This window comes from Choloepus didactylus, chromosome 12 (assembly GCF_015220235.1).
Source record: "Choloepus didactylus isolate mChoDid1 chromosome 12, mChoDid1.pri, whole genome shotgun sequence".
NCBI classification, from domain to species: domain Eukaryota; kingdom Metazoa; phylum Chordata; class Mammalia; order Pilosa; family Megalonychidae; genus Choloepus; species Choloepus didactylus.
The window spans coordinates 42,449,585-42,465,637 of NC_051318.1; the positions used below are offsets into that span (position 1 = coordinate 42,449,585).

The window sequence follows — 16,053 nt, forward strand, 5'->3', positions numbered from 1 at the left end:
AGTGAAGTCAGTGTTTGGCACAGAGAGAGAGCAAAGAGTGCTGGAGTGGGGGGCTTATAAAGTTGTGTGACAATGGAGTGTCTCTCGAGGTTTGGTTACAACAAGATCTTGTGAGGTTTGGTTGCAATAGGATCCTGCAAGATTTGGTTACTAACAGTGATTAGGGGAGGGAAGTTTTAATGCTTTCCCCTTCTGGGGTGGAGGTAGTTTTTATTGCCTGGTAGTTTTTATTGCCATGTAGGTGGCTGCAGGTATCTCAGTAACAGAGGAGGGGGCAGAACCCTGGGCCATGGGTCCTGACACTATCTCACACAGAGCAGAAATTTAGAATGGCTTAAATCTGCACTCTGAATTTTCCCAGTTTCAGCTAACCCAATACAGGCTGCCCTGCTGTCTCTACTTCCAGGCAATCTGACTGCCTAAGAGGTCTTATAGTGAATGCCAGCTCCTTGCTTTTATTTTTTTTTTTTTTTTTTAATCATCATTTTATTGAGATATATTCACATACCACGCAGTCATACAAAACAAATTGTACTTTCGATTGTTTACAGTACCATTACATAGTTGTACATTCATCACCTAAATCAATCCCTGACACCTTCATTAGCACACACACAAAAATAACAAAAATAATAATTAGAGTGAAAAAGAGCAATTGAAGTAAAAAAGATCCTTGCTTTTTTTAAACGTTTTTTTTTATTTTTTACTTTAAATATATGATGGCCATTTCTATCTAGCCCTAGAGATGTACAGTCTCTATGTTCAAACATGGTGTAATCTCCCTCAAACAGTCTCTATGTTCAAACATGGTGTAATCTCCCTCAAACATCAACTAATAAATGCCAAAAGAATGACAGAGTTGGAAAGAAATCACCATTCTGCAACCATCATCATAATAATTAATCCTGGAAAGAATCATCGACGGAAGCAAAAACTGTTGAATGAAACTTTGGTGGGGGTCAGGATAGTTACATGACCTTAAATTGTCTCCCAGTGGATTACTTATTAATTACACAAGGAAAAATAACAATTTTACAATGCAGAAACTTGGCAGACCCCAACTTGAACCAAGCGATCAAGTTAATGTCACCAAAATGGGACAGATTGATAATCCATCCTTCTAATATATTGCTCCAAGAAGAATACACTGTCATACAGCCAAAAGTGCACAAAACTGAATCTAATGATGAGGATGCATCAGACAAACCCAAACTGAGGGACATTTTTCAAACAACTGGCCTGTACTCTTCAAAAATGTCAGTCATAACAGAGAAAGGCTGAAGAATTCTTCCTCCAGATTAAGGAGAAAAAGAGATTGACATACAAATGCAGTGCAAGAGTTTGGACTGGATCCTAGATTGGAAAAGTAATTGCAAAAAGGACATTGTTGAGATAATTGGCAAAATTTGGGTACTGACTCTATATTAGACAATAGTATTATATCAGTTAAATGTTTTGAATTTGGTATCATACATGTTACCTAGGAACATGTCCTTGTTCTTAGGAGATGCATACTGAAGTATTAGGAAGTAAAGGGTCATGATAGCCACGAGTAACTTGCCAATGGTTCAGTAATAATAATAATAACAAAAACAAAAAATTAAAATAATAATAAAAATAAAATATATGTACATAGAAAGTAAGAGAGAAAGCAAATGTGGCAAATTTTTAGTAATTGGTGAATCTCAAAGGAGGGTATGCAGAAATTTGTTGTACTATTTTTGCAATTTTTGGTAAGTTTGAATTAAAAGAAAAATCCCTCACACAATTTTTTTTCTGCATGTGTCCATCTTGGTGTGTGTTCCTAACTTCCAACCTGGGTTATTACCCTGTAGCCCCTTATTCTCACTCATCTCACACACAAACCTGAAAGAAAAAAATAGGTATTACATATTCACATCTAGTTCAAAAAACAATCATCATCTTTAGGACTGACATGCTGTAAGGTTTATTCTGTCCCATAATGAAGTACACTGAGTCTTCTCTTTTCTGCTTATTTCATACTAAAATCCCACTTATGTGCTGTGGGACTCTGAACTGAATACACACACACACACACACACACACACACACACACACACAGAGAGAGAGAAAGAATAAAATTCCATGATGTCTCACAGGTATGTCCTCTTTTAATATTTGTAAAACCTTAACTATGTATCTTGCGTTACTAATTCTCTAAGTCAAACTCAAGCATTGTTGCCTTCAGGGTACAGTTTCTGACCCTCAAGTCAGATTTAGATTCAAGTTTCTGAATTTCCCAGTGCCCTTCATGATTTTAAGTTCTGATGACACCAAATTATAATAACTGGCTTACTTTTTTGATTCCCTCTTAGACCACATGCTCTTTGAGGGCAGGAATGGGGTTTAATTTATCCCCAGTTCTTAGTATAGGTAGAGTGCTGGGGATTGAATCATGCCCCTCACAAAAGACATCTTCATGTCCCAACCCCTGGTCCTGTGGGTGTGACCATTTGTAAATAGGACCTTTGAAGATGCTATTAGTTAAGGTGTGCCCAAACTGAATGAGGATGGGCCTTAATCCAATATGGTGAAGTCCTTATAAGCAAAGGAACTTGGATACAAAAAGAAAAACCATGAGAAGCTAGAATCTGTAAGTCAACAGAACCTAGAAAATAAAGAAGATGATGCCATGTTACTATGTGATGAGAAAGCTAATGACCAAGGATTACTGGCAGTCAGCCCCACAATGCCATAGTCTTTGGGGAGAAAGCACTGCCTTGTTGCCTTCTTGATTTTGGACTTCTCCTAGCTTCAACACCATGAGCCAATAAATTCCCATTGTTTAAACAGACTCATTGTATGGCATTTGTTTTGGCAGTGAGAAACTAAGGTGGTAGAGTGACTACTGTAGTATAATAAAGAACTTGTCTGGTCTTTGTCCCTGGCTCCTGAGGGGTGGCCTCTACATCCTTGGAATTTCCCTTGATAGGAGTGTCTTTTATTATTCATGGGGGGCCCTAGAACATGGGTGAAGAGTTTATGTTAAGGAGATGGCTCAGGGTTGGGACTCTGAGGGATAGCAGTCTGACCCTGAGGGAGGGGCAGGGGTTGAGATTGAGTTCAACATGTGGGCACTGATTCCAACAATCATGCCTACTTCATGTACCCCAATAAAAACTCCAGGGTGCTGAAACTCTAGAGACCTTTCATGATTGATATTATACACTGATGTGCCACAAGAGTGATACACTCTAGCTCCACGTGAAGAGAACAGTGAAGTTTGAGTTTGAGATCCTCCCAGACTTCTCTCTGTTTCTCTTCTGATTTGTATCCTTTTTGCTATATTAAACCTAACTGTAAGTATAGTGCTTTCTTGAGTTCTGTGAGTTGTTCTAGTGAATTATAGAACCTGAAGGGGTGGTGGGAACCCTATTGAACCCCCTTAATTTGTAACCAGTTGGTTAGAAGTGAGGGTAGCCTGGGTACCCCTGTATTTATGCTGGTGTCTGAAGGGCAATTTTGTGGAGGGTTGCCCTTAACCTGTGGAGTTTAGCCTAACTCCAGGTAGTTAAAATCAGAGTTGTATTGTAGTTGGTGTAGGAAGTATATGAAATCATTTCACAGTACAAATATCCCAGTTTGCCTGAGGCTGAGGGGGTTCACTGGGAAGTCCCAAGTAGACCAGGACAAGTTGGTCACTCTAAGTACCAGTCTCAGCACACAGTTGGTGCTCAATAAACATTGGTTGAGAAAGTGGATGTAATTGTCCCATTCTATTTCAAGGTCATAGATAACATTGCTAACACTAAGTGGTTGGGGGTCATGACAATGAGCATTCTTGGTCCCAAAAGGGGTGGGGGTTGGGGGAGCTGATTGTGAAGATGTGCTAAGTGATGAGCCCCTCACAATGATGGGTGCATGGGTCCGCTGACTGTTTACAACAGCACATTTTACAATTGGGATGTGTTCACACTGGCATTTCAGTAGTGGAATGTTATCGTTGTGCAATCAAAGGAGATAACAGGCAAAGGAGACTGAGAAATGTAAATGCCGTTTTAACATTCTGCACAGAAACACTGGCCAATTCAACTCCAGACTGTGATGGCAATGCAGACAGCTGAAAAAACATGGACATTATTAACCACCACAAAAGAACATGCCTTTGTTTCTAAAGTGTGTCTGAATGATTGCAGTTTATTTTTCAGTATCAAGAGAGTTTTTCAATGCTAACACTGTTCAGAAATAGTTTCTCATTTTATTTTTTTTTCTGAAAAATATATGTAACTGCTTTGCTGTGGTTTCACACCTGAGTTCCCACCCCCACCCCGAAACATAAGTACAACAATAGCAAGCTAAGCTTTATGTTAAAAAGAAAGCACTGTTAGCGCAGAGACATTACTGACAGTAACTAGTGAGCCCTAATTCATCAACAAAGCAAACCTGATGGAAGCAAACACTTGGGATCAAATGTGAAATTTATAACAATTTCCTTTCTCTGTTTCTCAAATGAGGTATTCTAGGACAATTTAACTTTCTTTAATACTTGCAAACAATTTTTACCATTTGTCCAGTATTACTAATACCTAAGTATGAAATATTTTACATACATGCTATTGATAGATCCTGAAAGCTAATCAACAACTTCTGTTATACCATAGAAATCTGATTGAAATATATACTGTTGGGGTCCACAGGAAAAACATGAGCCCTGTTTTAGGACTTACCTGGGGTTTTTTCTGATTTCTGACAACTTTGACTACTGGCTTCAATAGAGACATACAAAAAGTCCATGAGCACTGGACTCTATAGGAAGACAGTGGCAGCATTCTCATACCCATCCTTACAGAACTGTTTGTAAATAAGACAAAAGAGGGAGGAAGCCAACAACACGAAGAGATTGCCATAGACAAAGGGATTAGCAGTGGGAAAAACAGAACAGAAAGAAGGAATATCTAAGCATTTTTGTCTGATAGCCTCTCTTAAGAAGTAATTTTGTCCAAGTATTTAAACTGAATCTCATCAAGCTTCTGACTCAACAACTTCCAGTTTGCAGGAAACACTTGGGAGAGAGAAACAAGCTAAATAACACCATAAAGAAATAACTAAAAACATCCACTGTATAGGGCATTTTGCAAGACGACCTGGACTCTTCCAAGGTTAAAAAAAAGGGGGTGAGGTGGGGAGACAGGGCAGGAAGACTGTTCTAGATGAAAAGAAACCCCAAAACATAACAACCAAATGCTATGTGTGGTTCTTAACTGGATTCTGGATTTGGGGCTGGGAATCCAATTATAAGAGAGACTTTCAAGATAGTCAGGAAATTCTGAATACAGAATAGATGTTAGATGATATAAATTAACGTTAATTTTCCTAAGTGCGCTTATGGTACTGTGGTCATGTAGGAGACTGTTCTTACTCTTAGATATATTATCAATATGTATACTGAGGTATTTAGGAATAAGAGTCATGATGTCTTTTACTTACTTGAAATTGGTGAAAAAGTCAATCATCATTGAATCTATGTGAAGGATATGTGGACTTCCATTTTACTATTTTTTTCAACCATTTCAGTGTTTGAAAAGGTTGAAAATAGTAAAAAGTTAGGAAAAGAAATAAGACTTTGTGGTTAGGGCACATGGTGTCTGACAGCCTTGATGAATTCACCATAGGGCAATAACTAATTCAAAGCTATTGGGCTAACTGTGAGCCTTCATTGAGCTAAGGCACTCACATTCAGTCTTCACAACTGCGTGCTGAAGTATTACTGTCACACCCCTTCTGGGAAATAGAAACCTAGGGAGGCTAAGAAACTTGCCACATCTCAGACAGAGATGAGACTCAGATTCAAATGTGGCCTTCAGAATCCTCCTCTTGACACTAGGCTTAGTCTGGCCATGGCCTATTGCTAAACTCTCCAAAGCATGATTTGTGGTTGGTGGTTGGGGGTTGGGGGCACCTCGCCGGCAGCGTGCTAGATGATTCAGTGTGATTCAGGAGAAAACGTTACACCTCCTATTCCTATTTAAATATATATATAAATATAAGAGGAATTTAGCTTTACTAATATTTAATCTACAGATTGATATCCCTCTTAATTAGTCCATATGGCGAGAGCCATTTGCTCAATTGTCCTGTGGAAGGAGTGAAATTTCCACAGTGGGGAGGGATGGCAGTGCTCCCTTCCCTTGTTAGTTTGCTGCTGTTTTTTTGGAATATATACTGCAGTTCATATGTGCTGGTTAAATGGATTAAGGTATGAGATAATCTAGTTTTAGCTAAAAGGACTTTTGCAAAGAAGCTTTGGAGTGCAAAAAATAACATGGCAGGCATGATATTTCTCTTACTTTGGTACATCCACCATGTCACAAAGTGAAAATAATAAAGACTCTTTGTTTTATCTTTATCTCATCCTTTTAAAGTTTCTATTTTTGCATATATTTTCTAAGGTACATAATATATTAGTTCAAAAGTATTATATATAATTTATGCATAAATAATTATAAATACAGTGGTGTCTGTGATATTGAAATCTTTGCTGATAGAGCAGCAAGATCAAAAAAGTTTGGAGATAGCACAGTCTTTAGCACAGAGACTCACACTATATATTTTGAATAACTGACTTAGCAAGAAATAATTCAGTAACATTCAGTTAAGTCAACCCAGTGAGACAGGGGAAGTGGATTACAATTTAGAAAAAGTTGTAATACATTGGTTAAATAAGAGAAAAGCTTTTGTTGCTTTGTAATCATTCATTAAAGACTAATTATGTGCCTTGTATACGTCAGGTTTTATGTGAGACTCTGAGGATACAAATAGTGCATAGCTGCTGCCCTTGAAGGGTTTGTAGTGTCACTGTCTAGTGGGGGAAATAGATAGAGAGCAAGAATTATAGTCATGGGTAAACAAAAGGGCTATGGGAGCACTGATAGCAATCTGTCTGGAAATTTCCTTTTGGGAATACCATATTCTCTCCCAAGCAAATAAGGCTTTATTATATTTACTCTTTTGTGAAAGCTAGATAATGACTAATTTCTATCCAGAGGGATTACAAACAAAAAATGCATCATGTCCTCTCAAGTTTTTGCTTCCAAGAATGGGGTCGTGTTTTATCTACACAGAAGCCACTGCTTTTAGCCACTGCTCTGGTCTGCAGCTACGCATTTTGTTAAGGAGCACGTGAGCTTTCTGAATCCAAGGAATATCTCCTCCGCAGCCAGAGTCGGTAAACAGTGCTTGGTGTGTGTTGGGCTCTTAATAAAGATTTGCTGAATGAATAAATATGTGTACAGCATTGCTGATTATCTGCTGAGGGAAGTAAGATTTCAAAACTATTGATTATCTGCCAGAGAATGCCTTCCGGATTTACTTTTGGAGAGTAAGGAAAGGATAGACAAATTTAGTCAGGCCTTCCAAAAAAAAGTGCTTTCCCTTGACCTGATTATCCCCTAAGCTAGAGAGGGATCTCAGATGATCCCTCAAATCCTCTATTTAGGATTCCAGTCTCCTCAGCTCAAATGTCATCGCAAGTGTAATTTGCACAAATAAGATGGAAGCGCTTTGGAGACTGCAAAGGCAATCTTGGGTTGGGGGACAAAAACATGAGATTTTAACTAAAAATGAAATGAATCCAATCTTAAATAATCTTTACAGTCCTTATAAAGACATACATTTCTAGTAGCTTCCTTTTGCCTTTCCAAACAAGTGACCTGTTGAATTCTGACTTGGAGATTTTTTGAAGTCCATTATTACCTTTGTCTCCCATATGGATTCTTTGATGCAGCATACCTGACCTTCTCTAAGAGCCTTCTTCCATCGCCATCTATCAGACCACCCATGGCCCAAAGCCCGTCCACTCTGGACCCTTCGTTTCCTCCGGACTATTCCCTGGGCAGCTGCCGTAAGAAGGCCACCTGCTGCCCTAATCAACCCTGGCCCAGAATTCACCCCACTGACTACCTGTTGTGAGCACCTGGCTCTGATGTTCTATTTGCTTATGACTTGAGAAAGATTTCAATATGCCGATTTTTTTCAGTATGAAAACATAACGTAACCGGAGGTAAATAATATATATCATGTCTTTATAAAAAATATGATTAATATTTAAAGGGTTATACAATAAATAATACATAATGAGAGAAAAAAACAATGTGAATATTTTACGGGCTGAAGGTCAATGTTAGCTTTGGAAAACATTCCATTTAAAGAAACAAACAGTCTCATTTTTACCTCATGGACAGGGCCACTTTACTTGGCCAAGTTAACGGAAATTTGCAATACTTGAAACCATTTTTGCTACCTGAGCATTTAATAATCCGGCTTAACAGTGACCACATCCAGCTTTACCCTAGAGAGGAATGATTTTTTTCTTACAGCACTAAGTCATTCAATTCACTGCGTGAACCTCCATCAGAATTCAAGTCATACATAGTCCCTCAGTGATCAAACAAAGGTCTATGAATGTACCTGCTCACAACTTTTCTCACGCACCTGAAAACACATACAGTCAGAAGTAGAGTATTTAAAGTTCCCAAGTTTCAAATGGAATATTAATTTTACTGACATGGCCAAATATCCATAAATACAGTCTCCCTAGATTTGTGAGAGGAAGTAGGTGTTACTAGCGCTACTTAGCTCAATAAGGAAACTAAAGAGAGATGACGAGCTTAATCTACTTGCTCCATTTATGTGGAAGCCCAGACTCAAATCCATTTTTTCTGGGAATTGCTTTTAGGGTCCTATTCACTAAAATGTCAGTTGTTTCATTTATTTTGAGTTTGTGAAACTCTTTGTTCTTATTTTTTTGTGTCTCAGATTGTCCTTGTCTACACTGAAATATTTGGGTAGGTTCTGTAATGATTGGCATAGAAATAACCATATATATTTTTTTTTTCTTGAAAAACTCTTAAATAAGTCCTGGGTATGACAGCAGGGTTCTGTTGCGTCTGGAGGATCAATGAACCCAGAGCTAACTTGGCCCACACAGTGTACTAGTGCTTCACTGAGTCCCCAGGTCACTACACATTAGAAAACTAGCCCCACACTCTGGCTTTTACTATAGATTTCCGGGGAGTTCAATAATAAGTTTTATTCTATTACCACATGACTTATCTTTTCCCTGTGGCATGTTACTTTAAACATTATTCCCCAGGAGACACACACACATGTGTTTTGTAGGAAACACTAAGAAGGATAAAAAACCCAGTAGGAGGTGAGACAATTTTTGAAGGTTCAAAAAGACAATGCTTGGTTGTGTTGAGTTTCTCAGGGGACTGGGAATTGGATGAAAAATTTAAAGAGTCTGAGTCATCCCCTCTGGCTTCAGGTTTGGAGTTTCTTGGCCAGATGATCACACTGTAAGAAGGACATGACCCTTAAAAGACAGATGGGGTTATTTTCTGGCAAAACCCTGATTCTCAAAGTGGAATAAATATGGAATACATGAGAAATGTCATCCAATGCTGTTCAGGTCAGATTTTTGCACAGGATCTTAAGAAAACAACAACAAACTTTCAAATCTTTGTGTTTGCTCCTAACGTTCTGATTATGCCTTATTCCCTATGGAATTACATTTTAGGCAATTACGTGTAGTAAGCCTTCTACACATCTTTGCGAGATGACAGAATCTGACACTGAAGTAATATTTATTGAGTTCAATAATGAGTGAAAAGAAAAAGACAGCAAGATGTTAGGTCTGTGGAAGTGTATACAAAATCAAAGTACTGCTTTTCACAGTGAGAACCTAAATAGCAGAACTACTTACTTCTCAAGATTGAAAATATAAATAGGTTCATGGAGAAGTTTTATCATTGAGATCCTAGAGGTTAAACTGAGATCCTACAGTCCAAAGCAAAACATTCTTGAGAGAAACTCACCCAGATTCCATTTAAACATTCCCAATAACAGATATCAATGCCCAATGGAAAGAGGATCTGAGATTTGCTTCCTGACCTAAAGCAAGTCATTCCTCTCTCTGGGCAGTTTTGGGGATCTTCATGGACAAGGCTGAGCCATACAGCAGACCCTTGTTCCTCTTCTATGTGGTTGGCATTTATGCTAAACCCATGACTTGTTCCCTTGTTTAGCTTTGCTTCTTTGCTACCTATAGCTGGTTTCAAATTACAAGGGGGAGATTCTGTTTTCCTCTCTCCCACCCCTGGAAATTCTCCTTTTGGTTAATTTCTGACTGTGGATCTATTTGGTCTTTGCTCTCTTCCTTCCTATTCTTTGGAAGACAGCTTGTATCCTCCTTGGTTGCTTGACTTTGTCCTCTATTGTATTTTTAAGCATTATTTTTGGATGTGTACAGTACAGACATCCCCATGGGGCTTGCCCTGATACGGAGCATGAAGTTTGACGAGTGCTGATTCCAGATTAGGTCATTGATATGTGGTCTTCCTAACAGTGGATAGGAAGATCTCGGAAGCTTTTCAAAAGAAGGGAATTAATTCAGTGTTTCCAGCAGTTATATAAGGCATATTGAAGAAGTCTGGATATTTAAAAACTGACCTCTGCTCCCACAATCATCTATTCTATCATTATAACAGAATGAAAACTTTTGAAAGTTCTCTGAGGTTTGAAAAGTGGATTTCCCCCCACATTTCCTCAATTTCCTGTGGTAGCCAACAGGATCATGGTATTGGCAAGGGACTAATTCCTCTGTATTAGGCTTAACCTGGAAATTAGCACTAATTCAGGAAACTGCCAAAGAGAGCTTATACATTTAATAGCCCAATTTTGCCAACATTAAAAAGTTTGATGTTCTGAATACATAATTTTGCTGGAAAAAAATCTGATTCTTTGCCAGCTATTATTTCCAATGTGCAACCCCTTCATAGGTGCTTTGAGGATATTCAGAAAATCCATGGACTCTCTTCTTGTGTCTGTGATTGACAAAATGCAGTGATTCTGTTAAGCTCATAACCACCTGAAGTTACTCTTAAAATATTGAAATTTCATCTTCAGAGAAGGAAATCCAGGACATGATAAGTAGGTTTACAATAAACAAAAAGTGGGGAGGAGGCATGGCAAAGCATAACATTTAGAGTTTAGGCATTCCTGAATATTTTAGGATTTGTCTATTAATTCCAAATGTTTAGGACTTTATTCTTCCACACCATAGCTAAGAAGTAGATGTGTACCCTGGTTTCTTTATCAGAAGCCACTACAGATACTTTGGAACTTAACAGGAAATAAGAAACATCCTTTTGTTCACCTGAGAGTGGTATAAATGTGCAGGATCTTTTCAAGTAAGATATTGCTAAAGTGATTCCATCTAACAGCAAGAGTACCCGCAAAGATGATCACACAATGGAAAAGTACTTTAGATGCAGCACAGAAAAATATTCGGCAACTGGTAGGTGGAAATCAGATTTATCTAAATTCTAAAGCCATTTAGGAAAGAGAGGAGTTGTCCTAAATCAGTTATGGAATGGGCAACTAAAAGCAAATAACCCTCTTTTGGATATATGTGATTTGATTTATACTTAACCGAGTAGACTTATACCGTGTGGTGCATAATACATGCTTTCTTTGTATCTATTGTGTTATATTTATGACAACACAATGTGCTGCCTTTTCCTTCATGGGCTTAATTGGGAATTGGTTCAAGTTTAATTGTCAGTGATTTTGGCCTAAGGAAGTTCTAGGAACAGCAGAATGAGATATTAATAAATGCACCCAAGAAAGTAAATCAGAGGACTCAAGGATGTCTACCAATTCTTAAACATATAATCCATAAACTGGGGAAAGAAGAGTATAATTAGTGGATAACTCTTTCTTTGGGTCTCAACATCAGTGTCCATCCTCCAGAGCATCTCTTGCACCCCAGAGTTGGTGAGGAACTCCCACTTACCACCCAGTGGAGGAAAGAGACATATACACAAATAAGCACAACAAATAGCTCATACATTTTAGAGTGGTAGTAGGGCGTAAGAAGTGTAATCAATAGGTTATTAGGAGTGGGGAGCAAAAAGTTCCTATTGGGGAAGGAAGCTGGGATCAAGGAAAGCTTCCAGGAAGAGGTGGTAGTTGAACTGGGCCTTGAAAGATGAGTAGAATTCTGCAGGTAGCAAAGTTGGGAAGAGCTTTTTGACAGTGGGACCCGGAGGGGCAAAGGCTCATAGATGTGAAGCCCCTTCAATAGGGGAGAGAAGCAGAGCTGTACCGTACGTGGAGATACGTTTGCTTTAACTGTGACTTTGGCAAGTTGTGTACTCTTCCTACAATCGGTTTTGCAATGTGTGAAGAAACTCCCCTCTCTCCCCTGCTTTTAAACACTATCTTCTTATGGATTTAATAAAGTCTAGTAAGTTAATATATTGCTAGGGCACTAGGAGCTGGAAGCTCTTAATGAGCAGAAATATCACCATGGGGACAGATGGCATAGGGTGAGTAAAGTACACTCTTTCTTGGAAATCAAGTTCTTACCCCTGTGAGGTAAATTACCTTTCTCTGAGAGCCATCTGGTTACCTTAAAGATCCAATTTACCCCATGGGGTGCCAACCAGGGAGTGCCATTTACTCCTCCCATGACTAGACCCTAGTGGCATAATAGTAGTTGACTTTCACCTTTGACATTTTAAGCATCACATAACCCAAATGATTCTCTCAGTCCCCTACAAGCTGCAGAGATATCAGAAACCCCCTTTTAGGCTCCAGTGGGAGAGGGACCACCTTGTGAAATGGCAGCATGGCCATTTGTGGCAAGGAAGCAATGAGGGTCTAAGGCAGTGCTGTCTAGTAGAAATATGTGAGCCACAAATGTGAGCTAGATATGTAATTTTAAATTCTTTAAATTAAAGATAAAGAGAAATTAATTTCAATAGCATTTTATTTAATTCAATAATCCAAAATATTATCACTTCATACAGACCATATGAAAAATTATTACTCAGATATTTTAATTTTTTTGTACCAAATCTTCAAAATCTGTTGTGTACTTTAGACTTATAGCACATCTCAATTCAGTCTACAGACATCTCAAGTGCTCAATAGCCACATGTGGCTGGTGGCTCCCGTATTGAGGGCAGAGGTCTAAGATCCCTCCTGACACATGGGGAGTGAGGTCTGACTTTTGCGGAGATGGGCTGAGCACAGGTCTCAGGCTGAGGGTACTTGTTTGAATGAGTTGAAGGTAGGTTATCAGCTTAACATTACAAGTTTCAGCATCTCCCTCTGAATTCTGTGGGTAAGTTGCACTTTGAATCAGCAGAACTCATTTTTATCCCTTTTTCTCTCATGTCATTCCCCTGCTCTCCACTGCCTCCCCCTAAATCAACTGCCTAAAGTCCTCTGGGAAAGAAATAAATTGAAATTAGGTTGCATTTGAAGTCTGGTTGAAATCCAGCCTATCTCTAGTATTGCTTCATCTATATAAATGAGAACATGTTATATTCAGCTTTGCAACCATCTTGCTAATATTTTGTCTATATGCCAGGGATACTTTAGCTTATATTTATTTATTCATACTGAGGTATAATGGCCAGAAAAGTACACAAATTTTATATGAATAGTTTGATGAATTTCCACAAAATTACTCAGGTAATAAGCCACCTGATTTATAGCAGTTTTTAAAAGGAAAATATCTTAAAAGTTCTTTTGGAGCCCATTCTTTCACAAGAGTCCACTCTTTTGAAAAGTAATTCTATCAAATCATTTATATGCAGGGATGATAGGGTACAGAAGCACAGAGGTTTTTTTTACTGATTTACTGTCATTTTGAGATTATGAATTGCCTATTGGCTCTGGATATGTACATGTGTTTTAAAGACAAAGACTGTCAGAAAGTTATTTGCTACAAAAGAAATTAATATGGCAGCCTGTTATCATTCCACTGTGTAGCCTTTTCCATCTGGTAGGTCTATAAAATCCATTTACCCTCACCTGTAGGCGTTCAGAAGCTAGCTCCATCAGGGCCACCAGATGGCACTCCTGTCCAATCTTTCCACAGCTTCCTCCCCTTCCCAGAGACTCAGAGAATAAAACTAGATTGTTCCACTGCATATAAAACTGACAACCCTGTTATTTTAAACTGGAAACTGACAGGCTGTTATTTTAATGAGGTCTGCCAGAGCCAAGGTTAACCAAAGCTTTATTTCCCTACAAAATATTAAGGCCATAGTTCTAAAAGGGGGCTGTGAAATTTTATGTTATTGATACTTTCTCCGACAGTACAATTTTTAAGATATTTTTTGACAAGTAAAGCTACATGACAAATATTTCCATATGTTTATATATATAGCAAAATTCTGCATTAAAATTGGTTCAAATTTCTTCCAGTAGGTCCTGTGACTCTAAATTACATTCCTGCAAAGATAAAAACAGAAAGAAAAATCCTTTTTTACTGTTATACATTTCTGCATATTTTGAAGCATACATGTCTATTTTTAGCACTTTGGCTTTTTTAGCCTAATGAGTTAAAGGGAAATTTAAAGCTTATTTCCATCTCATTAATATTCCAAAATGAAATCAAGTATAGTATTTGATTCTTCATTTCTGTGAAAGACACTTAGATCCAGAACAGTAAAACTTGGAAAGGATTTGTCTTTATAGTTGATACTTATACAATGTGAGCTGGTTAATGGTCTTGTAATTTATTTCCTATCCCTAGAAATGCCTTTTTTTGTTGATCAAGGAAGTATTTAAAGCCAGTTGGTAATGTGGAAATGTTACAAACTTTAGAAGCCACCCTTTTTCATTGATTTTGCTAACATTTTTGGCACCTTTTCACCTGCTACACAAAATAATTTTTACCATTTAGCCAATCTTTCTGACTGAATTTATGAAAGTACATCCTGCAAATCTTCTACCATTTCTAGATTTACAGAACTTACTTTGAGTGAACGGTGTTTTCAGTGACCAAAGGCCTGAGCAAAAGGGGTTTAAAGGAGGAGGAGGACGTTGAAGCCTTGAGGGGTTGAGTCACTTGGCCTTAACCACCATAGTACAAGTGGCGAGGCCTGGTTTTGATCCTTGGCAGCTGAACTCCAGAGCCAACAGTCTGAAGTTAACTGTCACAACAGAACTGGCCAGCGGGAAAGTTTTAGTGCAGTCGCAAAGCCATGTGGCAAGTTGATATAGTTCATGCTCATTTCAAAAAAGATGGAAAACATGTTGGCTGGAGGAATCCTCTGCAAATCTTTCTACTGTTCCCAAATTATGCTGTCCATGTTAATTTTTTAGACCTTCTTCAACACTACCATGATTCAAGCAGTTCTCCAAGTAATTTCCTCATTTTTGACCTTTTCTAATACTGCCCATGCATGGCTAGAGCAACCCTTTAAACAAATACAAGACCACATATTCTTCAGTCAAACATGGTATAACAAATCATCCTCCCCTATGAGGTTCAAAGATAGTAAAAGAAATAGATATTGTTTTCCTGGTCACTCCTCTGGTTATGTACACCAGTGAGTTATATCGTCCTTGAATATGTTTATCTATCTATCTATCTATCTATCTATCTATCTATCTATCTATCTATCTATCTTCATCATCTATCATCTGTCTAATCATTATTATTATTTACTATCAGCAGAAATAATTTTCAGGTGGTGCAAAGGACAATCTAAATATACTATACCCTAATACGGAGTCATTTCTCCAACATGCAAGTGTGAGAAAATGAGAGTCCTAAAACAATTCCTGGCTTTACAATGGGAAACGTGTTCCCTTTCTGGATTTTTCATTTGTAAAATACAATGGACCAGCTCTTCCCCTGGGTTTCCATGACAAAGGGAAAATTCTCCCATAGGGCTGCATACATGGGTTGGAAATCCAGCCCTATATATTTAATAGTCTGTATCTAACAAAATTGTATTATAAATCCTCTCCTTGAGACTATTTTTCTAAGAAATGGAAAGTAGTAAAGAAAACAAAATTTTCACCACCCTGCCACATGAATCCACAGGGACTTGAAAGAGCTTTTTCCTTTTCCTATTACACTGTACGTGGGAATAAGGTTACAAAACCAGACGATAAATCTGATTCAACCAAATCTGAAGCACTCTGAGGAATCATCTTTTTATTGAAAATAAGTACAAAAACAGTACTGGAAGCATACTAGAATCTTAAAGATAAAATGCCAGGGGC

At 38.1% G+C, this 16,053-nt stretch overlaps 1 protein-coding gene across 2 annotated transcripts in view; it reads right to left on the minus strand.

Annotated features, from left to right (window-relative positions):
- GPC6 (glypican 6) overlaps positions 1-16,053 on the minus strand; it is a 1,192,747-nt gene that overhangs the window by 22,971 nt on the left and 1,153,723 nt on the right. The gene's annotated exons all lie outside the window — the stretch shown is intronic.